Source organism: Cygnus olor, chromosome 3 (assembly GCF_009769625.2).
Source record: "Cygnus olor isolate bCygOlo1 chromosome 3, bCygOlo1.pri.v2, whole genome shotgun sequence".
In the NCBI taxonomy this organism is placed as follows: Eukaryota; Metazoa; Chordata; class Aves; order Anseriformes; family Anatidae; genus Cygnus; species Cygnus olor.
This window is the reverse complement of record NC_049171.1, coordinates 25,025,659-25,031,658: the sequence shown is the minus strand read 5'-3', so window position 1 is coordinate 25,031,658 and position 6,000 is coordinate 25,025,659.

Below are 6,000 nucleotides of genomic sequence, written 5' to 3'. Positions count from 1 at the left end.
TGGGGCAGCCACCACGCTGTGCGCAGCCCGGGGGAGAAGCTCCGGTAGAAACCTCGCAGAGCCAGCGCTCAGCTTTTCTCTGCAGTGAAAACCTGTCTGGAAAAACATGGAAAAACAGGGGCAGCCAGCAGCCCTCATGCTCAGACACATGTGCATTCCCCCGTGTGTCTGCGTGCTGCTCTGCTGCAGACCCCATGAGAGGCGAGGTGCAGCACCATGGCCCCGAGTGTGCTCAGCCTCCCTGCCTGCTTTCTGCAGGATAACAACTACCTCCTGACAACCCTCACCCCTCGGTTTATCAACGTTAATATCTCTTCCAATCCTTCTGCATAGGAGGTTTGCCAGAATAAGAACTGCAGGGGTCAGCTGGGCCCAAGCCCTGGGGTTTAATCCAAGATGCTGACTGAGCGGCTGCTGTCACGAACAAATTCGGTCCTAACGCTGGACAAGCCTCTCGGCTCGTCCTTGCTGCCTGCCTACCGAGACCCTTGCTGTTTGCAGGGAGCTGCCCCTTGGCTCTGCTCCTCTGCAGACCCCGTGGACTCGCTCAGATCGCAGGTGGTGTCAGAGGACCTCTCTGAACCAGAACAGAGGGACGTGAGACTTGGCAGGGCGCTGGGGTCTTGCAGCACCGCCTCTCACGACCTACTCGCACAGCATAAAGATGCAAACTCCAGCTGCGACTGCTTGTTTTAGGAGCTGGGGAAGATGCTGAAACCCCAAAAAGGAGCCCCACGAGCCTGAACGTGCCAGCTACGTGCCTGTTGCTGAACATGCAGTACAGGCATGCTGCATGACCAAGCAGCTGGGTCCAGCAGAAATGTCTGCTTAATGACAGAAAACCTTTTTCTTTTTAATTACGGGGTGCATTCTTCCCCCCTTCCTTATGTCTCTTGTTTCTAAGGCATTTTATAATGAAATGACCAAATTTTCAGGCAGAAGTCAGCAGCACCAGGCAGGCAGCTTGGTGGTAGCCCTGCTGACTTCACCTGGACCAATTCTGAGCATGGCTTTAGAAACACAGTGGTGCTGGACAGACGAAGATGTGCTCAGGAAAAATTAATAGCCAGTGGAGAAAATACACGATTTACTTACATGAGGAAGCGAAACACTTACTTAGTTGTTCTGTACATGGCTTTGCTACTTTCTGCTTTGGTCCTTTGGTTTACACAAACCTTTACAACCTCATTTATGTGGCCAGGCTGTGTTGGTGCGTTATTGGATCCGGCTCATGTGACCGAAGTGCCAGACATAGACAGGAGACTCTCAGCTGTGTACAGCAACAAAATGGGCTCACTGAAGGGACCCAGCTGAAACCAAACAATTAGCCAGACTTGGCCCAAACCACAACTGATTCCACACCGATCCTTGTGTCCACATTTCCGAAAAGTTTGAGGCTGAGGCAGGGAAAGGTGCAGGTTACATACATGGCTGGTATGCCAGCTGTGGTTAGGGCTGCCCAACACATCCTGCCTTTTGCATCCCGGGCTTACTGCACATACCTTTGTCCAATCAGAACATATTTACATCAAAGCTTTCCTTGCCAGGTATGTGTTGAAGGCTGATTTCCCTTCAAAGATTTCATCCAAAACAATTCAACATTTCTGAAAGAATCCTTTTACCTAATCATAGCCAGGTTTACAACAAACAAGAGCCCAAGTCCCCCTCCCAGGGTTCTGGCAATCCTCTTTGAAAAGCTGTTGTGAGCTTTTTGTTGGAAGGAGGACTTGGAACGGGACAAAGAAGTAACCTTACTGCTGAGATGGACTTTCTGTAATCTCGGTGAAAAGTCTGTCCCAATTTGGCCAACTCTCATGGCTTTGGAAGAAAACCAAAGCAGCTGTCGTTCACACATGCTCGGCAGAGCCTGCGAGAGCTTGCGGGGTTCATTCTCCGGTGAGTTTGTTAGCATGGGAGATGCTCCAGGACTGGGGCCACAGGACCAGGACTTCCTTAGCTATTACAATTCCTCACTGCTTCAGGCCAGAGCAGGTCTAAATCCAGATATTTGGAGTTGAAAGCATGGTGACTTTTTTTATAAACTATTTTTAACCTGCTTGTATCCAGGCTACATGAAGACGTCAGCTGAACTGAACTCAGAGGAGATGAGAAGTCCAGGAGGAGGAGATAATTTGGAAAGGCAGACTTGGAGCAGACGAAATGAGCACTGGGAGAGGCAGAAGTGCAGGGAGGCTGGGGGAAATCAGAGCAGAAGATCGAGGGAAGGTGAAGAGCAGAGTCTGGCAAGGCAACTGGGAAACTGTGCACAGGGGAAGGATGCGAGGGATCTCATTTCAGCCTCGCTGTGCATGCTTTCCTGAGCTCACTCAGGAACAGTAGAGCTGTTCTCACTCAGAAGGCCTGACCATACCGTACCGAATGCACATTAAACAAACCTGGTTATGATGACAGAATTATACATTTCCTCCTGATGCCGTCATGGTAAATTCGATAAAAATGCTCCAAAACTTTGCAAAACAAAAATAAAATTGTTCATAGAACACCCTCGAAATGTAAGGAGGGGCATTGCCATCATGTTACAAACAGAAGACCAGAGCCTAGAGCATTTCCCAATCAGAGCATGAAGTACATGAAGACATTTGCTCTACCAGGAGACCTCTCTGTTGCTGTAGATGCACTTGGTATGTTTCTATTGCCTTCTACAGCACATTCAGGTCCTCAATTCTTCCACAAACCAGGCTTAGTTTTAAGTCAGTCTTTCAAGGAAGAAGGGAGACAGAAACCATAAGTGTGTGTGGAAGAACATGGTTGTGCTGTTGACACCCGCCGCTCGCTCCGAAGTCCCCTCTGCTCGGAGGGGCACGCTGTCAGCTCACTGTGGCTGTGGTCCCACCACTTGGCTTCAGCATCCACTTCCCACTTTCTTGGTGGGCCACTTCGCTTGTGTCACCTCGACCAGCATTCTCAGTAACAGCACGTGTCCCTGCCGGCACCTCCTCTTTCATAGGCGTGGCGCTGCCAAGAACATCTGCTTGCTCTACGCCTGCTCCAGAAGCACCTGACAGCTTTTCAGGAGGCTGCCGAGGACAAGCAAGCAAAAACAGGCACTTAAAATTTCCAGCCTGGCAGTACAGAAGAGGATGTTTTTTAAATATTGTGACTCTTTGCATCTCTTGCATTCCTGTCACAGGACAGGAATACAACTGACAGTATCAGGATACGTATACAAAATCTCTTATTACTATTTAAACACAGAAAACAATAACACATCCTGTACTGGCGGTAGGACTACTTGTTATGCAAAATTATTTTGTCATCTGTTTGGAATACCAGTCATTTTCCGGGCAATAGAAACACAGTTTCTTCAGCAATTTTTACTTTTCTGTCTTGTTAAACAGCAATGTAGATTATGTCATCCACCTGTGTTTATTCCTCTACTGTTAGAAGAACAGGTAGGCCTATGACTGCAGTTGTGTCCTATCTACATCTGTGTGGTTTCCGAAAGAAATAATTCTGCATTTTAAATTATCTTCCCTCCTTGTAACAGAAAAACAGAACAAAACAAAACAAAACAAAACAAAAAACATATCTTTTAAAAATGTCTTTTCAACTTTTATCAGTATATGACCACAATAATGCCACTCTTTGTGGTCAAGGGGAATTTATTAAAGCACTTTGATGTCAAAACAACTTTTTCATATACCTCATGTGACAAAAAGTGAAGATTTCTTAGTCTATAGAAGCCAAAAATTATTATAGATTATATGGAGGAGAGGTACATTTTTATATTCTATTCATCAAATGGGACTTTAAAAGACTTGAGCGCAAACTAATATAAGGGCAATGCCAATAAAGTTTCTACTAAAAATGCAATGTTATAAGAGATGTCAACGTCTGCTAAAGTGTAAGTGAAAGAATTTAACCAGGGTGTATTAAGCATACAGCATGAAAAGTAATTTAATTTAATACCTGAACTTCAGGTTTCAGTCTTGGGAAGTCTGCATATTCTTTTATTTGTGCCTAATGATGTTGAACAGCACTTGATTCTTTTTGAGATCATTAACTCCCACATCTTGGCCAAATGCAAATTAGTTTTACCCTCGCTCAGTTTCCCCTGTGGTCCCAACTGGATGAAATAGCTGCACAGCTGCACACGGCCAGAGGCTCACTGCATCCAGAAATGCAAAATCACTTTGGCAATTTCAGCCTTCATGGGAGTCTCTAAAGAAGATGGGGTGGGGAGGAGAGGCTTGGTGCAGCGAGTATGGGACCAAAGCAGGCATACCAGTGACAAGGTGGCATTTGCTGGTGCCCTTGAGGTGCCAGGCTCATTCTAAACAAAGGTGCTTCAAAAATGACAGAATTGCAGAATCATCTAGGTTGGAAAAGACCTTCAAGATCACCAGGTTCAACCATCACCCTGACCTACAGGTTGATCTACCTGACCTACCTTTAGTGTCCCGTCACTAAACCATGTCCCTTAGTGCCACATCCACATATCTCTTAAATACCTCCAGGGATGGGGACTCCACCACTCCCTGGGCAGCCTGTTCCAGTGCTTGACTACCCTCTCTGTGAAGAAATTTTTCCTAATAGCCAATATAAACCTCCCCTGGTGCAACTTCAGACCTTTTCCTTGGGCCCTATCACTTGTCACCTGAGAAAAGAGACCAACGCCCTCCTCACTGCAACCTTCTTTCAGGTAGTTGTAGAGAGCAGTGAGGTCTCCCCTCAGCCTCCTCTTCTCCGACTAAACAGCTCCAATTTCCCTCAGTCGCTCTGCATAACTCTTGTTTTCTAGTCCCTTCACCACCTTCCTTGCTCTTCTCTGCACACATTTGAGCAACTCAATGTCCTTTTTGCGGTGAGGGGCCCCAAACTGAACACAGTACTTGAGGTGTGGCCTCACCAGTGCCATGTACGAGGGGACAATCCTTTTCCCCGTCCTGCTGGCCACACTGTTTCTAGTGCAGGCCAGGATGCTATGGGCCTTCTTGGGCACCTGGGCACACTGCTGGCTCACGTTCAGACACGAACAGCACATTGGAGAAGAACCATTCCCCTTTTCCTCATTTTGTAACCGCAACCTTGAGGATACAACCACTACCATGCTTAGGGAAAATCTTTGGTTCCAACTTGCCCCTTGGGCTGTTCATTTTTGGGTTACGAAAACACCCCAGAGCAGCATCTGAATGACGGCTCCATGTGCCTTAGTCACCATTTACAGTTATGGTAGCGTTTGTAATGCTTGACTTCTTTTTAGATCTTTGCCAGAGCAACCTAAAGAGGCCTGCCATGGTCTTGCTAGGGACTTGGGGTGGTGGGGAAGCACTGTAGCTCTGGTCTCCCTCAGGCCAGGAGAGGATTGAGAGAGCACCAGTCCCGGATACTTTGCAAAGAAATGTTTTCTGTGACTGACTCACCCTTACTTTCGCAAGAGGGCTGGATTTTAGGACATGCCTCTCTCCTGTACCCTTTGTCTTGGCAGCTCTGGGTGATTCCTGTCTCGGCATGTGGTGATGGGACTGGGACTTGAGGGGCCCCTCTACTACACAGGCTTTGTGGGCGGCCTGGTGGCTCGGAGCAGGAGTTTGGGATGCCACCACACAATCCAGCCAGCTAACAGCAACTTCTCCCTCTCAGCATCTGTCTCCTCTGTGTTATCTTTGGGCTAGTCTCCCAATGAGGCAAACAGGTTAGAGCAATTCTGGTTTGAATTAGTCATGCAGGGAAGACAAACACGAGGCATCAAAATGTCATTCAAACGCTGAATTCCCACACAAGATAAAAGGGAAGCAGGATGGCTGTGAAACACGATTTGTACAAGCGTAACCAACAAAGTTTTCATATTACAAGTAAGTGTCAGGAACATCATTTTTAAGGGGAGCTTCTAGTCTGTGTATTTACTTACAGCCGTGCAGACTGCCTGTCAATGGAAGAGCACATTCCAGTGGAGGTGGAGGAGAAACCCATCCAGCACATCCAATGCAGAGCTACAAATAACCTCCCTCAACAGCAAAATCTGTCCTAGTCCACTAG